Here is a 10,448-nt window from a genome sequence, read left to right as displayed (position 1 = left end):
ACAGACTTCAAAGATGTTGTCTCCACCTGCTGATTTAGAAAGTAGAGAAGTCTCGGTCTGAAACAAAGACAGGAAAAGAAATTGTCTGTTGATTCAGTATTCTTTTTTTTTTTTATTTTCTCTGCATGCAAAAAAATCCCTTGTTAGGCCCCAAATAAAAAATTCAATTTAAATAATCATCACCAGGAAGTATAAGATAAATTCCTCTAAATAATCTTAACTTGATAATTGGTTTTTTCTTGGAAGACTTTAGGCAGTGCTGACTAATAAGGAAATGTAACTAGAAGACAAACCAACAATTTCTGTACGTTGTTTTATAATTGGAATTAATCTAGTTACTACTAATATAAAAATAAAAACAGAACAAAAACAAAAACAAAAACAAAGCCTGTTGATCCTCAGGCTTTAATAGCAACTTTAGAGTTTCCATTATAAAACAGCACAAGGAAACATCTGATCAGTCCATGAAAAAATAACTGTAAGGAAACGAAACTAAGCTTTTCATTTCCATTCCTATTAAATTTACCCTGTGGACATTTAATAAGAATTCTTTCAATGCAGAAAAATTATGAGGGCTGCCAGAAATATTAGAAAGTACTACTTCAAGGTTTCTTGTGCTTATCAGAAAAAGAATTGAAGGATGTACGAGACATTCAAAGATTCCATATTACTAAGAAGGGTTTATAAAATGTGTATGTAGAAAAGTATTTTAATTATTAGCCCAGATATTGCAAAATCTATTAGGCCTACCTACCCCACTTCAAGAAAAATAAAATAACAAAGTAGTTCCAAGATACCTTCTTTTAAACACACACACACACACACACACACACACACACACACACACACACACACACACACACAGAAAACATGCCTGCCCTCTTGTACCCAATAATATTACTACTTCCTGGATCATTCCAAAATCCATCAGTAGTTGCTAGTACCTACTCTAAGATATATGGTCTAAATTCAACCCACATGCCATTTTTTAAATCCCAGGTAACCAAGTCTGAAGAAGGGTAGTCACATGAAGTATTTCATCAGAGGCTGAAGGCAAAACGTGTAACCTGACCATCTTCTACCTCATATAGTGTCAGCTGCCTTCCAGAACTGTCATTTTTATTGAGTACAGAAACCACCAACAGGTGCAGGAGTAAGAACAGAATAAGGACAGATAGCTCAGGCTATCCTAACCCAGTTCTGCCCATATTTACAGATAAGAAAATTTCTATTTTGGAGTGAAACCAATGTGTAAACAAACATATACAAAGGAACCAGGGATAGATTTTGTTTTGAGTGAAAACAAGTTATAAACGAACATATACAAAAAAAAAACCAGAGATTTTTTTTATAATAAAACCAGGTATAATCTAACAGTTACTCATTTTTGTTTATTGAAAAGCATGATATATATATATATATATATATATATATATATACCAGACTAGATCTTGTTCCAAGTTCTTAAATTTTAGATTTGGGGGTGGTGGGTAAGAACCCTCAAATAGGAGCTTTAAAAGTGGCTGTGATTTTGCATAGGCACTGTAAAAGTTGGGGAAATAAAAGGAAAGATATATTTTAGCAGCATATTATATTTTAGTAAGGTGGTGAAGAAATATTAAGCCAATTACTGCTGTAGCTAATTCCTAGTAATCACAGCTAGTGAGGATACAAAATTAGAGGCACTAAACTTAATTTATGAACATTTAGTAGAAGGGCACATTGAAACATCATTTTTCAACTTGAATTCTCCTGTTTTCGTTATTCAAAAAGAAGTCAGGGAGAAGGCTGCTATTATCTGATTTACAAGCTGTCAATGCAAGCATGGTTTTCATAAGGCAATTATATAATAAGAATTCCAAAAGAATGGCTGTAGATAGTAAATGACTTAAAAGACTGTTTTTACATCATTTCCCTTAACCCTCACCCCTCCAAAAAAGAATTAATTTTGTCTATGCAGTTACTTCTCTTAACAATAGAATTCTCATGCTATGGTTTCAATGGACATTTTTACCTTATAATACGACAAAACCATTCACAATGTAATAATATTTTGTTGATGTGGTCTTACATTTAGCCTGCAAAAAGTTCCCACCAGATGTTTATTATACTATATGGATGATATTTTTCTGGCCTACTCTATGGACAAATAATTACAATGTCTGTATGAATATGTCATACCTGGTTTAAAGTCTCCTGGTTTAATAATAGCCACAGGAAAAAAATTCATACTATGCTTTCATTTTAATACTTGGATTTTATTTTATAGTATGTATTAGCATGACCCCAAAATATCTCTATTTATCAGAAAAATATAAATATTTCAAAAAGTTTGGGTGACATAATTTGGATTTGTCTTTTGGTATTTATAATTTTTACCTATCTGGTAGACCTAGGCAATTGTACACTTGGGAAATGTTAAGTCTAATAAAATCTAAATAAAAAGAGTTTAAGAAAAAATAGAAAAATCTAAATATGAAAACTTAATATTGAAACATGAGCCATGAGTCTGAAAAGCTGAGTTTTAGTCTTTACTTTACTTTAACTAAATCTGAATACTTATCCTAATTGGGGCATTGATTTTGTATCAATTGAAAGAGTTATAGCAAAAAATTTAAAGTACTTTCTTTTTATCCATTAAACATCTGTGTCCTCTTTATGGGAAATAGAAAAAAATGAGAAAGGAAGAAAAGTGACACTGCATTCAATTGTAGATTACTTTTAGCTTTGCCTCTAATCAACTAGCTTTCTTCTTGCATTATTTAGAACAATAAGGTATTCTTTTAAATTTAATTTTCAATGATAAGATTTACTATTAATTATCATATAATACACTTTATTTATACAGCCTAGTTTTATATATATTACAAACCTAAGTACATCGTTAAAAATGCCCTTTAATGTAAACAGTAAATTCAATACTTTTAGATTATAGATTAAAATCATTCAGGAAAAGCACCCATGTTACACTGATAAAGTGAAATTTATTATAGAAAAATAATAAAAACATAAAATGTATTTGTTTATTATAAAAAAAGGAAAAATACAACTCAGATACTTCTCTAAGATAAATTTAACTTGAAATAATAGTGTTATGATATTTTGGGTATAGTAAAAATTAATTCAATGCTTTGAGCTTAGAATATATTTTAATAAATACGTGGTATTTATGTATGTGTGATATAGTCTAAAATATTTATCAAGTTTATTATGTTTCCCTGCTTCTATATATTTATTTTAGTTCTTCTATTTTAACACTAAATAATTTAGTTTTTGACTATTAGTATTACTGACATGTTTTTTCAAAAAATCATATTTGTTTGTTTGATCCACATCTACCTATGCTCAGAGCTTACTCCTTCATTCGTTCTCAGAGATCATTACTGGCTGTGCTTAGGGAACATTATTAAGTGCTACAATGTTTTTTTAAAGAAGAAATTCAGCTTCATGCAACACATGTTATAACCCCTATGCCATTCATTCAGCCCCAATTATAGCCTTAAACAATGAAATGGTAAATAATGTTTTTTTCTGAACAAAAGAACCAACAATAAATGTTAGAAAAGTGATCATAGATCATTTTATGTGACAGTTTTCAAATAGCCATCCTGCCTATATTAAGTAATAGATCACTTTCAGTACACTCCTATTATTAGACATTTCTTTCTAAGAATATTTAAATTATGAACCATCATGGCTTTTTTTGAAATTTTTCTTCTTTTCATACTTCCTTTTCTCTCTATCTCCTCTTCTCTCTTCCTCTGTGTCTTCTACCATTCTTTATTTCTTTATCGTAACTTGAAGAAATCTAAAAACTTTGAATTTTAAAGGACTACATTATTAACTTCTTATGTACAAATAACACACCAAAGTCATTTTAAATAATGCCTCAAATTTATACTCAGTTTTTCTGTGTCTTCCTCTTGGTCCCTGGTTTCCTCCTGGCATCAGTTACTGATTTAACATATACTCTGGGCTTTTGGAAAGCCTTGTTTTTAGTTTATAGTTCAATCAAGACCTTTCTTAACAGCAGCATATGCTAAACAAGCCTTCAGAATTGAATTTATTCTGATTTTTAAAGGTTGCAGGAAAGAGATTAGGGTAAAAGTGAAACTTGCTTTCTAAAACAGAGCCTGTAAGAGCTATAGTGAGCTATTGTGAGTCAAGAGAAACTCTTCAGACTCCTCTGCTTCCTCGATTCTCTGGCAAGCATCTTCTATTCCATCCCTGCCAAACTACTTACAGTGCTCTTGAGATGCTCCTTGTTTCCATGGCTTTACTTGCACAACTACCATTCAAAATGCTACACTCTCCCAGCTTTCTCTCTTTTCTCCAGTGCTAAGTTGTCATCCAATAAATGATTCAGTATTTGCTCTTTGGACATTCTAAATATTGTCTACAAACTACCAATTTTAGCCAGGAGAAAGACATGTTTGTCTTGCTCTGTATTTTTCCTCTTCATATACAAAAAGCATAGCCATTGTATCTCTATCACAAATATATGCAATGTCTGCACCTCCTGATCATAGGGAATATTAGTTAATTTTTTTCTTTTTTTTTTTTTTTTTTTTTTTTTTTTTGCTTTTTGGGCCACAACTGTTGACACTCAGGGGATACTCCTAGCTATACTATATATCGCTTCTGGCTTGAGAAATTATATGGGACACCGGGGGATTGAACCAAACTCTGTCTTATATCTGCTGCATGCAAGGCAAATGCCCTATGGCTGTGCTATTGCTTCTGCCCCATTTGTTCATATTTTAATGTTGGTACTCCTTCTATCATCCAGTCAATTTTAATGAAATAAATGAATAATTAAATGATGAATGAACCAATGTCTTTTCTCAGAAAGAACTGTTAAAAGTATATGAGAGGGATCTAAAACTCCTCAATTACTCCCTGTATCATATAATAGCTAATCTTTTTGTATTCCTTAATATGTAAAATACCTTTTTCAATTTTTTGAGAAACATCATGCAGTTTATTGCTGAAAAACTAATATGTAGAGGCATTATGATCCACGTTTTACACAATAAAATTTTAAGAAATAAAAAGTTAAGAGTTGGTAAATGGAATAATTTTGAACAGAAGATATAGACAAGTTTTGAAGGAGATTATCTCACATATTACCCCAAAAGTCTTTTGCTAGTATAAAAAGGATCCTGTGTAGGCCACTATAGTAAATGAAGAAATATAATATTTATTAACAAAACATATATTGTCACTTCAAAATCTGATTCTATGATAATTTTTTTTGTTTGTTTTTTGTGGTTTTTGGGTCACACCCGGCAGTGCTCAGGGGTTACTCCTGGCTTCATGCTCAGAAATTGCTCCTGGCAGGCATGGGGAACCATATGGGATGCCGGGATTCAAACGGATGACCTTCTGCATGAAAGGCAAATGCCTTACCTCCTTGCTATCTCTCCGGCCCCATATGATAATTTTTTCTGAAATCATCATAGGTTTAAATCCACTTGATGGTGATGGTATTACTCCAATAGAAACAGACATATTCACACAGACATATATGCGTACATATCTCAACAATTGGAACTTTTCAGCAATAGAATGGGTTCACCTGGAAGCCATTCTTTAAAAACAAAGTAGCAGAGATGAGCTACCAATACATATAAATTTAAAACTAGAAATATTACAAATGACAAATATTAGGCACTGGAATATGATAAAATTAAGAATTTTATTTATACTATGATTAGAAATGAAGAGGCAAAGACTGAATGTCATTGCTCTAATAAGTTTCTTTCAAAGAATTAATACATCATTTGCTCTCAAGCCAAGAATTTTTGTAACAATGGTGTGAGACAGAGACTTTTCTGTCTCTAACTAGTGAAGTGACTGTGTGTAGAGAATTAAGCCTTTAAGATATGGAGATTATGCTAATTTTAATACTTTTTTGGCATTTGAATCCAAATGTTTTAAAGTTCTTATAAAATGTGACATAAATTTTTATAAAAAAAGGTATAAAAGCAATAAGACAATGTTATGAGGAGAACTATCAATTAATGTCAGGGACATATGTGTATACATATATATCCCTAATATTATATTCTGCCTATAATTTTTTACCAGACATGCTAGTTCTCAAATTTTCCTAGCATGACAGAATGTTTTAGCCAAAAATGTCTATTAGCATGGGATTAATATATCTGTAAAACTTAAGTGAATTTTACCTCCTTTGGATGATATTTTCTTTGTTAAAGTCTTCTTTTTCTTTTTCTTTCTTTTTGTTCTTTTTTTTGTAGGGGGAGTCACAACCCATGGTGCTCAAGGGTTTCTCCTGGCTTTGTGCTCAGAAATCGCTCCTGAATCTGGGGACTATTTGGGATGCTAGGATCTAACTGACATCCATCTGAATCAGCTGTGTGCAAGGCAAATGCCCTACTGCTGTGCTACTACTCCAGCCCCTGTCTAAGTCTTCTTAGCACATCATGTGAGAAATTCTGATTATTTCTTAAATTTCTGAAGGTAGTTACACTTGATGAGTTCTAAGTTTCATTACATGAGAATTATTCTTTCATGTATATATTCATTTGTATTTGCTCAGATGACATCAGTTAAACATGACTAAGAAAAACATTTGTCTTTTAATGGTACCCACAAGAACATCATTATACATACAGTTAGATTATGGCTTACTCTCAGTGGCTTCCAACCTTTGATACAAAAATCAGATCTAATTCTCACTTAAAAATCACCATTACATATTTTATAAAATTATCAAATACTTTTTAGAAAAAATTAAAGTAAAAGCAGCAATCAATAAATGGGAAATAGTAGTAAAAAATGAGGAGAAAAAAAATCAGATAAAGTGTAATTAGATAATAAAGGGACTAAATGAGGTAAAATACAAAGTGAGAAAAAAAACACTACTCAAGATGAGAGTAATAGAACAAGTTTCCAGTGTGTTGTTTTGCAGGACAGTTGATAGTGTTTTCTGAACCCAACTATTCTATCAGTTTCTGGAGATGGATTAGCAAAGTAACAGGAGTCCAGCATAAATTTGCTGACTGTGTAGGTGCAGAGTCACCTTGGACCTCAGCAGTATTGCTAAACATCACCCGTAACCTTTCCATTATCACTGAGGGTCTGCTCAGCACCAGGCCCAACTGCTCCAATAATTTCAATTACTTTCCCTGACAAATTTTATGTTTCATGTATTTTAGTGGCCTGATAATTATGATTTCTCTCATTTCTCGCTATTGAGCTTAATGGGTTCCAGCATGAGTGTGCAGTTTCAGAAATGAAGTTCCACTTGAATTCACAAGTTATTATCTACTTTCATTAATGGAATTGGAAAAGAGAGAGTGGAAAAAGATAAAGAATGAGGAAGAAAGAAGAGATGAGTTGGAGGAGGGAAATAATGTGAAAACAAAAGATCAGAATTAAGGAAAACATGCACCAACTGGGGAAGAAAAAGCCAGGTTAAATATAAAGAGAAAGTAGAGAGGAGAGGAACAAATTCAGAAAAGCTTTTCATAAAATATGAAAAGCACTGAATACATCATTTCTATCATTAGACACATGAAAGATGAAGACTGATGTCATGCCAGAGCATTCTCTGACTTTGCAGCTAGACTACATTGGATTATAAGACCCTGGTTCTTTTATTTAATAACTTTATAAATGTGACTTGATCTCTCAGAGATTTATGTTGTTTTCTCTATGTAGATAAGAACACTGATTTTATAAGAATAATTTCTTTCCTCAGTTATTTTATGATGTGAATTAGCATATGAAAATGTGTGTTTGTACACATTAGCTAACTTTTACAGAATGACAACTATCTAGATGCAAGTGTCCTGTTGAATGAATTGGATTTTTCTAAGAATCTTCAGAAAGGAGATAGAGATATGTAGAATTTAGGTTTCCTGAGCACCCACACTACTTTTTCCACATCAGGGTCTGACTCTAGTTCTATTGTCTAGAGCAAAATACAGAAAATATAATTTATAAGTCCTTCCATTAATAAAATCTCATGTTTAAAAAATGACAAATTGAAACAGTTTTATAAAATTATTATATAATTCCTGATAACAAATTATTGTGAAGCATCAAAGCATTAAAGGATTTAGATCTATTGAAATCTCATGCAGCCAAGAGCAGTTATCTATCACCTTTTAGGGAAAGAGAACCAGAAGTTCAACAATTCATGCCAAAAGTGCTAGTTTTTCCTGCTATGGGAACTTCTGAGTTATGACAAAATGAACAACTTTATCTGACTTTATAATGAAATTATGTATATCATCTCTAACAACCAATATTTACTCTTTTCAAATTCCCTGACATTACATCAGTCATATACTGGCAACATAAATCTTTAACAACACATAATTATATTATGATAATCATGTATAAAAATAATACATTTTAAAAAAAACATTGGAATTAACTTTTTTAAAAGCATGAAAATCAATAAGTAACATTTTCAATAACCATATATGAAAAAGAGTAAAATATGAAGTCATTTAAATGTCTTTGTTGCGTATCTGCAACAGAAACAAACACAATTTCTACAGTTGTTATAATGGAAATGATGGCAATTTTTTCAGTTGAGTTAAAATGAACTGATAATCCTATTCTGAATAATATGAATTTAAATAAAATAGTCAATAGGACACTGGTCCATTCACATCAACTTTCTTTCTTCAAAGTTGTCTTGACAATGAGGAATATCCTGTTTGTGAAATTGGAACTTAGTTCCCAGCATAGTAATTCCTTTGTATCTGTGAGGCCTTTGTTTTGATTCCTGGCATTCGGTATGACCACTGTCTAGGGAAAATGTGATCAGTTAATTGACTTTCCACATCACCATTGGCATACAAAAGAAATCTAGGAAAACTGAGGGATTTAAACACATCCAAAAATAGATTGAGGGTAAAAGAATACAAAGGTGATAATGGATACATTTCTCTTTAAACCAAGTGCCTTATTCGTAGAACAAAATATAGATGTAAATAATTGCACATTCTGTAAGATAGAATAGTGCAAAATATTATGGTAGCTGATGGGGCAGGGAGGAGAAGAGCAGTTTTATGAGTAGATTATATTTCAAATGGGTCTCAAGAATAGTGAAAGGAGTGCTCGCTTCGGCAGCACATATACTAAAATTGGAACGATACAGAGATTAGCATGGCCCTTGGGCAAGAATAGTGAAAGGAAGCAAAAGAGTTCAAATGTTTTCAAAGTTCGATTGAAGATGCTTTTTTCTAAGGTCATTAACTATTCAGGTAGGTACTATCTATCCTGAAATCTACTTATTATCTCTAAATTATTACTTTACTGAGATCATGGCAGTCATTCACAAACTGTTGTGGCAGTGTTAAAAATAAACACATTTTAAAAAATACCATACTGGAACCATTACTTGCTCTAGGATTGTAGTGGTTGAGGCATAATTGAATTTGGCTTCTTTGGGTAACAAGACGTTTATTAGGCCTAAATTAAGAGACTTGACATATTGTCCTTCTAGTCTCATTATCATTTAAAACAGGATATTTTGCTTCAATTAATCATGTCAAAGATACTTTGAATGTTAGGCTAAAGATGGTGGCTAGAAAGGAGTTAAGGAAATCTTACTTCCTATGCTCAGAAATAACAAGCCCATTGCAGTGTTTTTTTGGAGGCCATGACTCCAAAACTTAATTAGCAACTACACTTCCAATATCGTAGAAGGTCTAAGGTTTTTTGATCCATTTTCAGTACTTAAGAGTCTTACAATAGATGCTATTATATCTTCTTTATTCACCCAATCATCAATTAGAATAATACAACTTACAGAAGTCCTGTTTGCAGAATGCTGTATTTAAAGTCGAGTTGAGTACTTTGACAACCGTGACTGAACAGAACCTACATTGGGACCAATAAGGAAAACCCTACTCTAGATGTTGCCCAGGACACAGCAACAACAACAACAAGATGTCTTATTGCAGAGGCCCAACTTGGACAACAGAAACTGAGCAGAACCTTTGGATCCATAATATCCTAGGCTTGAGCTTAGGGACTGAACGAAAATAGGGAGCAAGTGTTACAGAAGACTGAACACAGCAATGATGGATAGGAACCTCTAGAACCGTAAAGACTCTATCCTAGACCCTGACCTATAACCTGGACAAATACCAAGACCGCTAGTTACAGTGGCTTGATTTTCTCACACAAAACTGAGAGGAAAGTTTTTTGGCACCACAAAAAAGCCTTTGGGATGGGGTAATGAGTATATATGGAGCTAGGAATTGATCCCATGATGGTATGCTTCAAGGATGGAGAAACCCTGAATCTCTTAGGCCACAGGAATTCCCTTTCTTCCCCAATGCTTACTGTGCCTATGCAAAAAAAAAAAAAGTGGGGGGAAAGCCAAACCCTGCCACTCCAGCACCCCTACTTTTTCTTGTTTTGTTTCGATTTGTTAGTTTTTTACTTTATTTTTCTTC

At 32.5% G+C, this 10,448-nt stretch overlaps 1 non-coding gene across 1 annotated transcript; it reads left to right on the top strand.

Moving 5' to 3' along the window:
- The first annotated feature begins 9,098 nt into the window (after window positions 1–9,098).
- LOC126026901 (U6 spliceosomal RNA) lies at window positions 9,099–9,202 on the top strand. The gene has a single exon (XR_007502094.1). It is a non-coding gene; the product is annotated as a U6 spliceosomal RNA (small nuclear RNA).
- Window positions 9,203–10,448: the final 1,246 nt, after the last annotated feature.

This window comes from Suncus etruscus, chromosome 13, assembly GCF_024139225.1.
Source record: "Suncus etruscus isolate mSunEtr1 chromosome 13, mSunEtr1.pri.cur, whole genome shotgun sequence".
NCBI lineage: Eukaryota > Metazoa > Chordata > Mammalia > Eulipotyphla > Soricidae > Suncus > Suncus etruscus.
The sequence above is the reverse complement of the archived record's forward strand: the minus strand, read 5'-3'. Positions and strand labels throughout refer to the sequence as shown.